We start from the raw sequence: 14,340 nt of genomic DNA on the forward strand, positions 1-14,340 counted from the left end.
TTATGATTATTTTCCAGAAAATTTATAAATCAAATATAAACATATATTTAAATATTATAATGCAGGGTATCATTTTTATGTAAAATTTTAATGCATTTATTAATTTGTGCATGTAATATAAGAAACATATCAATGCAGATGTTAATAACTTTCATTTTATATAAAATTTTGAATTTATCCCCATCGTATATGTATTCACAAATTACGAATATATATGATTTGTAATTGTAATTTTTTTTAAAAAAATGGGGGTAAATATTTGTTGTTGATTTTGCAATTAAAAGATAAAATGGTTTTACCAAGAAAAAAGAAAAGGTTGATTAGAAGTTGAATTTTCAAAAGATACATTTGCTAAGAAATGAGGAAACGGGGAGCCGCACACAAGATAAGAACATTATCACAAGCAAAGGTCTAAAAAGTCCAAAACTAAAGAGTAGAAAAATGAAATTGAAATGAAAGGAGTGGGGGTTTTTCATTCTTATCAAAATAGACAATATGAATGGTTATTATTCCACCATGTGTTAACCAATCATAGGTCCAAACAAAGTGAAATGATATGTACTAGGTTGTCTTTCTTTTATTTGAAAAGAATTAGGTGTTAATTGATTGAATTTAGTTATTGCTATCAACGGAGTTTTTAGATAAATGCTTTATTGATTCATTTCATATCATGGATCATAGAAGTTAAATTCAAAATCGGTAGGGTATACCCTTTTCTCGAAACGAAATACCAAGAAAAATTACAATAGAACTCTTTGGATCATCTATCAGTTGCTCAACAAATTCTTTCTTTGGAATCTTTTAAAAAAAAGATTCAGGGGTTGACAAGTGTCTATAGGAGTATAGTAAAATATTAAAAAAACACATAACAATTTTTAAAGCTACTTATGAAATAAAAAAAATACACTAGCAGTGTCCTAAATACTAACATTTATAAATATATTATTTGATAAATATAATTAAAAAAGGTAAAATATATATTTAAAACATTCAAAATAATAAGAGTATTGTGATTTGATATTTTATTTAAATAATAATATAGTGTTAAGATAAAAAAATTAATTTACTCATTAAAATGGTTCGTATTAAGTGATAAGTAGCCCTTAATTTATTTATTTTTTATTTTTATTAAAAAGTCAATTAAATGATGTTTAATATTTGTTATCAAATGCATTAAAAACTTAAACTATTAAAAATTATTGGAGCCAATTTTGTCATCCAATTATAACGTCAATTGTAACTTAAGGCGTAGTTGAAAATTGGACAAAAGTTACCATTTGTGAATTGGTATAATTTTAATCCAAAACTTGGCTTTGTGTCTTGGACTCTGTCAAATTTATATAGTGCTCTGTGATGCTGATATGTGATGATATCAAATCAAAGTCTTAATGTAATCTAAGTTCCATTGTTTAGAAGAACAAATCATATTGACTTTTGAATACCACTTAGTGTAAAGATAAATAGACGACTGTTTTGTATGGCTACTTACAGGGGAAATGTGATTGTTCTTGATTGTAAAGTAAAATGACTTGTATTCCGTTAGACAGGAGATAAAAGAGCACTTCATTTTGTTCATTAACGAACTGTTATTTTTTTAGTGTAAAAATTGTAAGTAAACACAAGTGAGTCACTTGGTTGATGTTTAAGCTTTTGGCGAGAATGACTTAGAGGAGAGTAATCATGCTTGGAGTATATAGGTGTGAGGTTGCTACTTGGTGAGTTAGTAGGACTTAAATCATAGCTTGTACTTATTGAAATATAGGATTAACTCTCTATGCAAGGCCTTGTAGTATAGGAGGATTCTGAAGCGCATAAGTAAGTTTTCTATGTCCATCTTCTACACGATCATTATCACCAGAATTAGAAAGAAAATAAAGATGAATTGTGGAGAGGGTACATTATTTAAAGTTCCACAAGTTGAATTTCATAGTCAATTAGTTCTAGACCCTGCACATGATTTGTTGCCAATTGCAACTAGGCCTGACACTAGCCTAAAAATGTGTCACATGTTTGTGCAAAACCACATGTTGATTGTAACACCCCTCAACCGACCCGATCACCAGATCCGAATGTGTGATGTCATATTACATGACCAAAGTAACTTAGGCTAACTTGACACGTATCCATAAAATTTAGTTAATAATTGTCGTCCACATCAATTAAATCACCCAATATATATACACATACATTCATAATATATAGAATACTATTTCATAATGTTGATGAATTGTTATTTCTAAGTGCAAAAATTGTAAGTAAATATAAGTGCGTTGGTTTACATCTAAGCTTTCAGGGGGGAAAGACTTAGAGAAGAGTGATATTGCTTAGATTATAGGTGTGAGGTTACTACTTGGTGAATGAGTAGGACTTAAATTACAGTTTTACTTATTGAAGTGTAGTGGACTGGCTCTCTAGACAAGACACTGCGGAAGTAGAAAGATTTCGAACTGTGTAAACAAGTTCTCTATGTCCATCTTTGTTTTTACCTGTAGTTGTCACTTGGTCCAGTTGCACCTTATGAAATATATGGATGTATATCTACTTAGAAAATTTCAACCAACTCTCAAATATTTTAATTTTCTATTAGTTATCAAATAAGCTCATTTGGGTGCATTTAGTTCATGTTATGTAGCAGAACATCCCATAACCTCACATTCTAGATTAAAATTACTTTATTTGGATTTGGAACATCCTCACCATATTGTAATATCACATTTTTAAATACTGTCAAGACATTGAAATATTGGGTGGAACTCAATACCACTCATTCTTTAGGTTATTTTAGATTGCATACATAATTTAAAATTTTGGACCAATTTACCCTTTGTTTTTATTATTTTAATATTTTTTGTCCTCTTTTTCAAATGAAATTGAAGTTTAAAATAAAACAAAATTCCCTCCTTTTCTTAACAATGAAACAATAAAGGTTAAACTTTAAAATTGTAATTATTGTGTAAACAACATATGATGGTAGTAATTAGGGTAGTAATTAAGTTTCCTTGTTGACACCAGAATGACGAAGGTTCAAGTCTTGTTGATGCAATCCCTCTCCTTAGGGGCATAGTCAAGGGGGCAGGCATGGGCTTGGCCCCTTGACTCAATGGTGTTATTGTAGTTGAAGTTCCTTCAAAATGTCAATTATTCAATTTCGTCCCTTTTAACTTTTATTTAATTAGAACAATTGTAAGTTTAGCCTTTTTCAAAAATTTGGAATTTAACTAGAGCTGTTTTAATACAAAATTATTTAGCTTTGGACCCCTTAAAATTTTTTAATTTGATCTCCCCACATAATTTCTACCTTCGCTTCTACTCTCCCCTAATTCATAACTTAACACTTTTGAAATGATCGGATCACTTCCAAGAAATTCCCTTTTTTAGGATAAAAAGAAAAGAAGAGAAAAAGAAGGGTAAACTACACCTATGGTCACTTTTGTTTATCTTAGGTTACATTTCAGTCACTTATGTTAGAAATGTTACGTTTTAGTCACTTACGTTATCGTGTTGTAACATTTTAGTCACTGAGCTGTTAATTATCGTTAATGGTGTAATGGTAAGCTGACGTGGCATGTTAAATTATCATTTCAAACAAAAACTTTAGGTTAAATTATACAATTGGTCCCCATAATTTTTCGTTTTGAGCAATTTAATTCTTTTATGTTCTTTTAACTTTCCTCTTTTTTTCTTTATTTTTCATTCTCTTCTGCTTCTCCCTCTGTTTTCCTACATTCTTTATTTCTTTTAACATACCAGGAAGTTGAATTGGTAGTGAAGAAAGAAGCATGGTATGGGTTTATGGGTTTTGGTTATAGGCAAATGATGACAGTCGACTTCCTACTTCTTTTTTCACTGCCAATTCGACTTTCTAATATGTTAAAAGAAATGGGAAATGTATGAAAACAGAGGGAGAAACAAAAGAGAATGGAAAAAAAAGAGAGGAAAGTTTAAAGAACATAAAAGAAAAAAATTAAATTACTTAAAAGGAAAAATATGGGGATCAATTGTATAATTTAACCTAAAATTTTGTTTGAAATGATGATTTAACGTACACGTCAGCTACTGCTACACCATTAACGCATTTATTAATGGCTCAGTGACTAAAATGTTATAACATGATAACATAAATTACTAAAATGTAACATTTCAAACATAAGTGACTAGAACGTAATTTAAGGTAAGTAAAAGTGACCATGGGTGTAGTTTACCACAAAAAAAGAAAAAGGAAAACATAAGCAGATAAATATAAAGTTCCTAAGTACGGTTCAAGATATGCATTGATTTTCTGTTGTCGTTTTCTAATATCCTTTTCCTTGCACCGACCACGATTATTAGCCAATACGGCTGCGAAACAAAATCAATTAATTAAAAGTTTTATATAAATATTTTACCAAATCTAAAAATACTTAATATTTAGTACAATAATGGTCTCGTTAGTGCTATTAAAGAAGAAATTAAATAAATTTAATTTTAAAATTTTATGCATAAAATTATATAAAATCAAAGTTTATGTATATAATTGTACATTAAATCATAATTTTTATATAATTTTAAGATTTTTCCTTAATTTTATAACATACAAATTACAAATCAATCAATCAATTAGAAAGCTTTTGAGTTTCAAATGCTGTTGAAATGTTGCTATATTTGAATAAATTAATAAGATTTATTATTATGTGGATGGGAGAAATGATGCAAGTTTTCTTCACCTTTTCCCCAATACTCTTTTGTGCATGTGTGAACATATAATATAAGAAAATAATTTTGAAAAAAAGTCAAATTCAAATCATACTATATATAAAATGAGAACTCGAAATGAAATTCCCTAGCTCGTAATTCATATAATGGGGACTTAAAGAGATTACAAAGTCAAAATCAAACATGTTTATGTATACGGCAATAAGACTTTTTTTTTCCTCGTTTGAGAAATAATGATAGGTTAGCATATATATTTCTATATTTAAATCGTGTATTGTTGATGTAGGAGAGTGTGGATTCAAGTGCACTGATTATGGGTAGTTCTAAGCATCATGCTAAAGAGTAGATAGGATCAAAATATATAATAAAATTATTCAAAAAAAATCACGTAATGTATGTTAGGTAAAAGATTGTTTTCTATATTATTCCTCCATTGGTGTTTCCATTATCATATTTGCAAGTAACCAATAAAAAAACAAAAAAAATATTGAAATTGGAATTCAAATTTTTTTCCTAATATGTTTTGGTGGTCTATTTTCTTTTAGAAAAGGGTCTACAGCTTTCCTAAATAAAACAAAAAGAAGGAAAAATATAGATAAAGATCATTCCCCTACTTAAAATTCAAGTTCAAAAGCACTATTTCTGCACCTAAATTCGTTATTCCTTCTCACTATCCCCACTCCCCCCAAAAGAGAATCATGGGTATTGGCTTTTACAATCACTTTCTAAATTGGATGAAATAAAAAAATTATTTTAGGTGTGACAAATTTACATTCATTCACGTGAACAACAATTGAGAAATGTGTTTTAGAGAATATGAAAATGCCATATTTTATGGCATTAGGCATACCCCAACTTGTTAGAAGCTTCCATCTTTACAAAAGCTATGTTTTGTCCCTTGTTTGATGAGAATGAAGATTTTATCGTTTCTTACCAATTCATGTGTTAATAATAGCTAAAATTCGAATTCGAAATCAACTAAAACTGAATTTATTGTATAATTAATCTATATTAAAAGATGCATATAATTAGACATAACTAAAATGATTAGGCAGCAAATTAAATTTTCATCATCATATATAAAAGCTTTGATAATTTTAAAAAAATTATATAGGATATACACTAAATTTAAAAAAAAAAAAAACTCTAAGGACAATGATTAAATGGATAAAAGATTAAAACTGTAAATTAATGATGGAGTTAAATTAGATTTCAAAAATAAAAGATTTAAATAAAAAGTTTTAAAATTTTAAAATATCAACCTCCTTTTAACGCGAATGACAGAGTTTGACTGTTCATTATCATTTATTCTCAACAAGATGAGTGCGTCTCAGCACGTTTGAACTATCGTTATAATCCCTTTAAAAGTTTTGAATTTTTAACTGTACTTTGGTCCGTAAATTTATTAGTATTATTATAACATCATTATGGATCCCGAAATCAAAATTAATTTGATGATTATTATAGAATTTTAGATTTTAAAATTTCATTGAAATTAGAAAATTATTTGGCTTTTGACCAAAGTGGAAGAGGGGAGTTTTCTTGACTAAAGGGTACGCATGCATTTGCGTCACAATAAAATAAGTAAATAAATAAAACTTGTGCCGACAATGAAAGAGAATCCCAAATTTCTAAACATTTTCCGGCTGCGTTTTGTGTAGGATTCTTTTTCATCTTTTCCACATGTATTAATTCGCTTTAATTATTCTACTTAGACTTTATTCTCACTTTACTTTTTTACATCTTAATAAAATTATCATATTTTAATTTTTGGTTTTAAAGAATTTAACATTGATTAAATATTTGCAATATATTGATACAAGTTTGAAAAAAAATATTATTATACTCCGCAGGTATTCCACGTGGCGACATTTAATTTTATTTTGATTTAAGTCTAGATTAAACTCTACTAAGATGGTAATTATTATATTAGGGATGGGGCTAGTAGGAGGCTCGACCCCCTAAAATAAGAAATTTTCCTTTTAACCTCTTTAAGATTTTTAAAATTTTAATTTAATAATAGTAAAATTGTACTTAAGCTCTCAAAATGAAAAAGAATCGATTTAGTCCTTTAAAAATTATAAAGATTTAGTTTATTAAAATAGTAGAATTATATTTTTACTATTATAAAAAAAATATACAATTTAATTCTAATCTCTTAAAAAAATGTTCAAGTTCGCCCTAATTAGGAACCCACTTTAAACCCTAATTTGCCCATAAATATCTTCCTTCCAAGATTAAGAGGATGATCAGAACAATAAAGAGAACATGACACATACAATAAAAGAAATCAACTATTAACCATCACTCTGCTAATATGTTTAAGGGTGTGTTTCTCTAGATGGAAAAGTGAAAAAAAAATTGATTGTGCTTAGTTGAAAATAAAAGAGAGATCATTTTTCATCATAATGTATAAAAATCAATCCTTTCAAATAGAAATGGGAAATGAGAAAAAATAAGAGAAATGCCTATGTTAATTAAAATTATGTACTTTTCAAATATATATATATATATTTCAACATTACCAAATAATGAATTAAAAGAAAATTATATTTCTTTCCTACCAAGACACCTATAATATATATATATGTTCCAAAATATAGATTTGAAATGCAAATATATTTGGGGTCGAAGATTTTATAAGCAAAATTAGATTTAGATACTAAAGTCTTTTTCTTTCTTGAATTAAATCTATTCAGATTTAGGGTTTTAGTTTAATTTTACCATCCATTCTTAAATTATGATTCATATTTTAAGTTAGTTTATAAATTTTAAAAATTTTAATTAAATCTTTAAAATATCAATATTGTATTAATTAGATTCTTTTATTATTCTAGCATCAGTTTGTGTGCTAAATGTCAATTTGAATTAAACACAAAACATGTTTAAAACTCGTGAATTAAATTTTAAACACACATATCTAGTAAGTAAAAATAGTGTCATCAGAATTTTGAAGTGTTATTTCTTTTTCTTAACACATTAGATTTAAGTTGTTCATGCGATAAGTACAAACATGTTTCGATTTTGATTCATATGTTTCAAACATATTCCACATGAGATCTAAGCTAACATTTAACACCCAATTTGATAGTTAAGTTGAAGAAGAACGTAATTGATACAATGCTGATATTTTCAGGATTTAGTTAGAATGTTTTGAAGTTTGATGACTAATTTAGAGTTTAGGTCATAGTTGGGAGATGCAGGATAAATTTACTTTTTTTGTTTCTTTAACATCATTTTACATTTTAGTATAACATGGGCCGATTTTGAGAAAATTGTGTAAGTGGTCCTTATATATTGGATAGGCTGGATAATCTGGGCTCAGATTAGTGTTGTTGTTAACCCAGCCCAAATACTCACCAGATTAGCATTGCATTACCCTTCAATTATCTGTCGACCTTAGATTAGAACTATCCATATTTGATTTCGAGACAATCGGTTGGATCTAAATTCAAAGTAAATATATTTAAATTTAGTTATAAAAATATATAAATTTCAAAATAAAAAGTTTAATATTATTATAACATACAAATAATAAACTTGAGTTGTCGGGCCACAAACTAAACCGACCCAATTCGTACGTAAGTCTAACCAGAATCTATAATGATTGAAATTAAAAAATATTATAAATTTTAAGAGCTTGAATTTAACAATGACTTTTTATTGGGTTTGAATTTTTTTTTGTCTAAATTAATTCCTAAATTTGATTTAACCCAAAATAATGATTTAACTTGAGGTTAATTTTATGTGTAGATGCTTTCTTAATCACAAAATTAAATGGCATGTTCTTCTTTCTAGATGGAAAAGAAGTCAAGATATATAGTGACCTTTTCTAAGTGGATTTCTTAAATATCTACTTTTGCTCCAATTTGTCCATTTCTGGAAAGTAATTAATTAAAGATCTTCCTATTTTATTTATTGGATTAATTATTAATTAATTAAAATTCTTACTTATGCTATACATTGGTGAATTGTTTATATTTATTAAAATGTGTTGTATTAAATGAATTTTGTTATAAATATCTTATTAAGTGGATGTCCATCATGATCAAGATAAAGTTTTAATGTACAAACGAGAAGGAATAAATAATTTATTTGAAATTAGTATTGACTGATATTTTTTTTGTGGGAATGAGTCTAGTTAATATGAGTCAAGGTATAATAAATTGTTTAAAATTTGAAATTTTATAATAGATAGTTAACATTTAGTTTCAATGCATCATCCCATTTATTCCAAGAATCTAGATATTATAATAAGAGTAAAGAGTGTAAAAATATGGATACAATAAATTTATTAATGCATTCTGAATTCAACTTTTAGAGAGTTTAATTTAAAGAACAATTTTTATTACAACTCTTGATTTAAGCTTAATCAGTCCTACACCAATGAATAAGTGCAGTTTTAAAGTTGTCTCTAAATTGTTATAATTACTCACCTTACAATCAATCTCTCTTTCCAAAGGACTAAGAAAAGAGAGCCAAAATACTCAACAAAATAACACTCCAAAGCACACCCTGTTGTGCGTATGACAATTTATAAACAGGCTTTAAATAACTTCATCCACGTTAAAAAATATGGGATAGGCTAACCTTTAACAAGTTCAGTCTCACTTGAATTAGATAATAAGTTTTTTACTTGAAGTAAATCTAAACTAATGAACTCCTTATCTTTTAAGATAGTAAGATAGAGTCCAAGTCAATTATGAACTCTTCTAATTCCTTCAAAATTGTTGTCACATTTATATCTAGTTCCCTTGAACATAAAAACACATCTAGCATCTGCTGCTTAATAAAATAAATAACCAACATTATTTTTATACAAGTTATAATAGCTAACTCAATAAATAACTTTGATTGTCCCCAATTGTTGTTCCAATCAATGTTATAACAAAAAATAAAACAATAGAGTATAACGGTTAAAGTTTCTAACAATCTCTCCATTTGGCATGTTGATAAAACCTTGCAAAAAATGATAACACACAAGACGCGTACAAGGTAAATAAAGTCAATAAATAAGTGAACTAGATTATAACTCCCCTTAAGAAATGCATCAGCAACATCATGTTTAAAAACTCCTCTTATCAGCATGAGTCATTAAATCATCTATCAAGCATAAGAAGGGAGTATGCAACATATCATATCGAAAACAATAAAATGCAATTAAGAGGTAAATAACTTGGTCCAAACAAAGCATATTTGCTTCCGGTCTTCTCCCCTTTTTTTTAGCAAAAATGCCAAAGAGGATCTCTTTTATTAAACTGACTTCAAAAACAAAAAACTCCTTTTGGAAATAATCCTTATTCCTCGTAGGATAAATTTTGCCTCTTTCGTCTTGTTCAAGTGACAATTTCAATATAACATTAAGAATATGAAGCATCTCACTTAGGCTAAGGTCTTTCTAGATGTAGGTTTGAAAAAAACTTTTGTAACACCTCAATTTTCTTAAGTTTGGATTGTTAAATTATGTCAAATAATTTAATTTAGTTTAGTGGTTGAGTGTTGTGATTGTGTGCGTAATGTTTTGGGTTCGAGCCCTGTTTTATGAATTTTTTTAATTTTGACTCAATCCATTTCCCTGATCATTTGACTTAAATCTTAATTCCGCACAAGTTATGATAGAATGAGTTTGTTGGTTCAGTGGTAAGACTCTGACCTATTCCTAAGTTTTGGGTTCAAGCCTTGTTGTGCGCATAAGTGAGTTCCTTTTTGCTTCATGATTTGTTAGAAATTAAGTTTATTTTAAATTCTAAAATCTGGAAGGTTGGATTAGCATTAGAATATTTTGTTTTTATTTTTATTTTTAAAATTATCACAATCCCTAAAATCACTCCTTTTTACCGTCCAACTTTTCCCACTCCCCCTTTTTCACTTTCTCCTCCTCTTTTGTCACGTTTTTTTTTCTCTCTTTTCCATCTTTCTTTCTTTTGTTTGTTCCCTACTGGCTGCCATTGAGTTAATGTGGGTTACCTTTTGATTCTTCGTTATGATCATAAATCCAAGTAAAGGTAAGTAACATTGATTTATTTTTTGATTTTAAGGTTTAACTCATTCTTTGAATAAGGAGAGTTGTTAGTGTTTATTCTCAATTTTCGTTGTGTTAAACATTCTTGTGGTATTTGATTAAGTGAAGGGTGCGGAATTCAAGATTCTCCGGTGGAGTAGTCATTGTTTCGACGTTGTTATTTTGTGAAGTGCTCGTATGTTGATTTTAGGGTCTATTTTTTTGGAAAAGAGGGTGTATTTAAGTGAAACTTTGGGTTAAGTTGCATTTATTAATCGATGCATTTTGATACCATATGTAGGTTTTGGAGTGCGTTTGATAAGCTGTAAAAGCAACATATTTAAATCTCATTCTTAATGCGGTTTTGGATGATTAATTATGTAAATTAGTGAATTTGATTCTACTAATCCTTTAAATTCATGTTTCTATACTTAGGAGAGCATTTGAGAATGAAAAGAGTGAAAAACGAGCCAAAATCAGACAAATAGAGCTATTTTTAGAATCCACAAGGCCAGGGCATTTCCACACGGCCTGGCCACACGCCCATGTGCCAGCTCGTGTCGATTTTGCAACCTGCTTCCCAGATACACGGAAAAACTAAATTTTTAGGCTTTCTGAGCATTCTAAAGTCTATAAATACCAATTAGAAGAAAACCTAAGGGGTCAATTAGAGAAGATCAAAGAAAACACTCGAATAAAGCTATCGAAATCAACTCGAAAGTGGATCTCCCTCAAGATTGAAGATCTCCATTTAATTTTTTTTGTAGTTTTATTGAGCTTCTTTATGTCTTGTGGTTATCATAACTTTGAGATGTTTATATTTAGGATTATGAACTAAAGTCCCTAGATACCTAGGGGGATGAAACCTATGATGAATCTTACTATTTAATTTATGTTTTTACACGATAAATACTTGATTCTTGTTCTCAATTATGTATGATTATTTTGTGTTTTTATATTTTTGGGATATTAATTCATGTTTAATGTGCTTATTTCAGTGGAGCAAAAGTCCTTGTTTAAGAGTAGATCTAGCGTAATTGAGTAGAGTTGCATGCAATCCTAGAAATAGAACGACATAAATCTACCGGATTAGAGTCAAATCTAATAGGGGAATCCATAGATCGAGTTAATACGACGATAGGGGTTTTAATTAGAAAGAGATTTCAATTAATCAACCTAGAGTCGGTTGTTCTTACTCTCGAAAGAGATATTAACATAATTGTGGGATTTTTACGGATCAAGACACAAGTGAATAAATCGTTTAATTCATATTCAGAATAATAGGTGAAGTCTAGGTGGATTCTTTCTTGGGTATTGTCTTTCTCATTGGTTATCTTCGACTATTTTCCTACTTCATTCTCTGTTGTGTTCTTAGTTAAATTAGATTAGTAAATATAGATTAAAAACAATCACTTCAATTTGTTGGCTAAATAATAGAAAAACGGCAATTACTAGTAATTTTAGTCTTCGTGGATATGATATTCCTTACTCACCGTAACTATACTATTGTTTGATAGGTGCGCTTTTGTTGGTTAAATAATAGAAAAACGGTAATTACAAGTACTTTTAGTCTTCGTGAATATGATATTCCCTACTCATCATAACTATACTATTGTTTGATAGGTGCGCTTACCTTAGTCGTATTTATAGTTAGTTTAGTGACCATCAAGTTTTTGGCACTGTTACTGGGGACTAAAATATTAGGAACACTCTGTTTTTATTAATTTAGTCATTTTTATTTCTATTATAATTTTTATTTGGTTTTTAGTTTAATTTTTGTTTTCTAATTTTTATTTTATTTGCTTCTGGCAGGTTCTTTCAGTTTATGACTAGAAGAAACCCGTCAGGACCATTATTATTTGACAGTGAGATTGAAAGTACAGCTCGCAAAAATTGTAGAGAAGCAAGACAGAGTCGACAGAGTATAATAAATGAGCAAGAGAATGTTATTATTATTACTAAGGAGATGGGTGATAATCAGAATAATTAGCTACCTCATGCAGTTGCTGTAAATCCAGATCTTGTTCCTCATACTATGTACGATTATGCCAAGCCCACTCTAACTGGGGATGAATCGAGCATTGTGTGACCCACTATTACCGCAAATAACTTCGAACTGAAGCCGAACACTATTCAAATGGTACAACAATTTGTTCAGTTCGATGATTTGCAAGACGGAGATCCAAATACTCATTTGGCTATTTTTCTGTAAGTCTGTGATACTTTTAAGATAAATGGCGTTTCCGACGATGCAATTCACCTACGGTTATTCCCTTTCTCGTTGAGGAACAAAGTTAAACAGTGGTTGAATTTTTTTACCACGAGGCTCTATCACTACATGGGATCAAATGACCGAGAAATTCCTACTGAAGTACTTCCCACCGGCTAAGACAGCTAAGTTGAGGAATGATATCTCTTCCTTTGTTTAGATTGACTTAGAGACCCTATATGATGTACGGGAAAGGTATAAGGATTTATTGAGACAGTGCCCTCACCATGAGTTACCTCTATGGCTACAAGTTCAAACCTTCTACAACGATTTAAATACCTCAACTAGGCAATTGATCGATGCAGCAGCCGGTGGAACTCTAAACAATAAAACACCTGAAGCGGCTTATGAGTTTATAAATAAGATGGCACTGAATAATTATCAGTGACAAGTCATGAGTAAAAAGCCGATGAAAGCAGCCAGTGTTTTTAATTTAGATGCACTCACCATGTTATTGAATTAGGTAGAACAATTAAATAAGAAAATTGATGGTTTATATGTTTCTATGCAAGTACATCCGGTGATACAGTGTGACGCAAATGGAGGTGGAATGAACAATCGAGAATGTTTACTTTAAGGTCCTAGCACAGAAAACGAACAAATCAATTATATGGGTAGTAATTTTAGGCCTTAAAGTAACTCTTATAGTAATACCTATAATGCAGGTTGGAGGAACCATCCCCATTTCTCTTAGGGTGGTCAAGGAAATCAGAGAGCACAACCCCCTCCAGGCTTCCAACAATAACCTTACCAGTAAGAGAAAAAGTCGAATCTTGAGGAGATATTGATGAAGTTTATCTCGGTGTCAGAAATGCATTTTCAAAACACTGAAGCAACATTTAAAAACCAACAAGCATCGATTCAAGAACTAAAGAATCAAATCGGCCAACTTGCTAAGTTAATTTTAGAATGACCACAAGGAAGTTTGCCTAGCAATATCGAAACTAACCTTAGGGAGCAACTTTATGTAATTACTGTGCGATATGAAGAAGGGTTAGTTGAATCTAAACTAGAACAAAAGCAAGAAATTGTGGTAAGTAACAGTAAGGTCGAGGTAAGCCAGAATGAACAAAAACCGGTTGGTAAAGAATATAAACCTCGAGTGACATATCCTAACACGACGAAGAGAGACCACATGAACGAACAATTTGGTAAATTTCTTAAACTTCTGAAAAAAATTACATATTAACTTACCGTTTATTGAAGCACTTTCGCAGATGGCCAATTCCTTTAAATTTTTAAAGGAGCTTTTGGCGAACAAGAGGAAGTTAGATGATTCGTTGCATGTGGAGCTAAATGCAGTTTACTCAACCATTTTGCAAAATAAACTACCCAACAAATTGAAAGATCTAAGGAGTTTTACTATTCCTTGTTTAAT

General features: G+C 29.5%; 1 non-coding gene across 1 annotated transcript; it reads right to left on the reverse strand.

The window, feature by feature from the left end:
- Nucleotides 1-13,089: 13,089 nt before the first annotated feature.
- LOC128032638 (small nucleolar RNA R71) lies at nt 13,090-13,196 on the reverse strand. The gene has a single exon (XR_008188886.1). It is a non-coding gene; the product is annotated as a small nucleolar RNA R71 (small nucleolar RNA).
- Between the last annotated feature and the right edge of the window lie 1,144 nt (nt 13,197-14,340).

Source organism: Gossypium raimondii, chromosome 1, assembly GCF_025698545.1.
Source record: "Gossypium raimondii isolate GPD5lz chromosome 1, ASM2569854v1, whole genome shotgun sequence".
In the NCBI taxonomy this organism is placed as follows: domain Eukaryota; kingdom Viridiplantae; phylum Streptophyta; class Magnoliopsida; order Malvales; family Malvaceae; genus Gossypium; species Gossypium raimondii.